Source organism: Octopus bimaculoides, chromosome 7, assembly GCF_001194135.2.
Source record: "Octopus bimaculoides isolate UCB-OBI-ISO-001 chromosome 7, ASM119413v2, whole genome shotgun sequence".
Taxonomy (NCBI): domain Eukaryota; kingdom Metazoa; phylum Mollusca; class Cephalopoda; order Octopoda; family Octopodidae; genus Octopus; species Octopus bimaculoides.
In genome coordinates this window covers 46,599,740-46,601,065 of record NC_068987.1, presented here as the reverse complement: position 1 = coordinate 46,601,065, position 1,326 = coordinate 46,599,740, and positions in this window count along the sequence as shown.

The following is a 1,326-nucleotide window of genomic DNA, read 5'->3' as shown; positions in this document are numbered from 1 at the left end:
ATATATATATTTGCTGACGTACCCTGTAATTCTCGAGAAAGTGGGGCTTATCCCTTGGTCCTGTTCTCATAATTGTTTCGCTAATCCAATAACAACAATGCAAAGTATGTAGTCCTCAAAACGGTTTTTGTGCATTTACAAGAGAATGCATTTACACAGGATCTTGTTTTTAGGAATTCCCAATAAGTTATACCCAAATTGTGAAGTCAGTTATGTAATAACATGAAATTAGTTATCCGATAGTAAGAATTCAAATAAAGTAGCCCCGAAAAGGGCTTTAATGCGTTCCCAGAATAATAGAACATAGGAGGAAATAATAATAAGGTAAGTATGTTAAGATCTTGAAGCATGTAACGTAATAACAGGCTAATCAGATATGAGATAATAGCAATTCAAAGTAAATAACTCTGAAAAGGGCTTTTGTGCGTTCCCAGAGAATATTACCCTCAGAGGCGTTAGTGAATAAGTCACTAACCGAAATAAGTTACTAACCGAAATAAGTGGATCTATTGTTTAGGAAAATACTATTTTCTTGTTTAAGTGTTGTACTGGATAAATTGTGAAAATAGCTCTAACAGTTTAAATACTAAGAAATAAGCATACTCAATTTGATTTATACTAAATAATTTAGGAAAATGAAAGGGTTATTTCCCTTGGCTATATATAAGGATACTTTGTAGGGGCCCTATTATCGATTTTTTCAACAATCTGCGTATGCCATGAGGTTTCCAGACACGAGTTCTACTCACGTGTCAAGTTTCATCAAAATCGATAAAACGACGTAGGAGGAGTTAGCTAACAACTCCACAAACACACACATAGACAAATTCCCACCTATGTAGTATATATATATGAGGAAAAGGTAAAGACCCTCTTCGATCATGAATGACCATGAGATTGCACCTAGAAAGTTCCCCTCCGAGGCAAAAATCCAAGTAAGGTTTTGTGGAAGACCAGCAGTCACCCATGCATACCTGTCTCCCCTCCCAACGCCACCAGTGGTATCCAAGGGAAAAGCAAAGGCCGATACGGCTTGGCACCAGTGATATCGTAACACAATTATACAGCTGAGTGAAATGGAGCAAAGTGAAATAATGTCTTGCCCAAGAGCACAACACACAGCTAGATCCGGGAATCGAACTCACAACCTCACGATTATGAGCCCGATGTTCTAACCACTTACCGACGTGCCTTCACGCTCAAACACACACACACACACACACACACGCACACACACACACACACACACACACACACACTCATACACACACACATACACACACACACAGCAAATAAATATATAAATAAATTACAAATGATGGATAA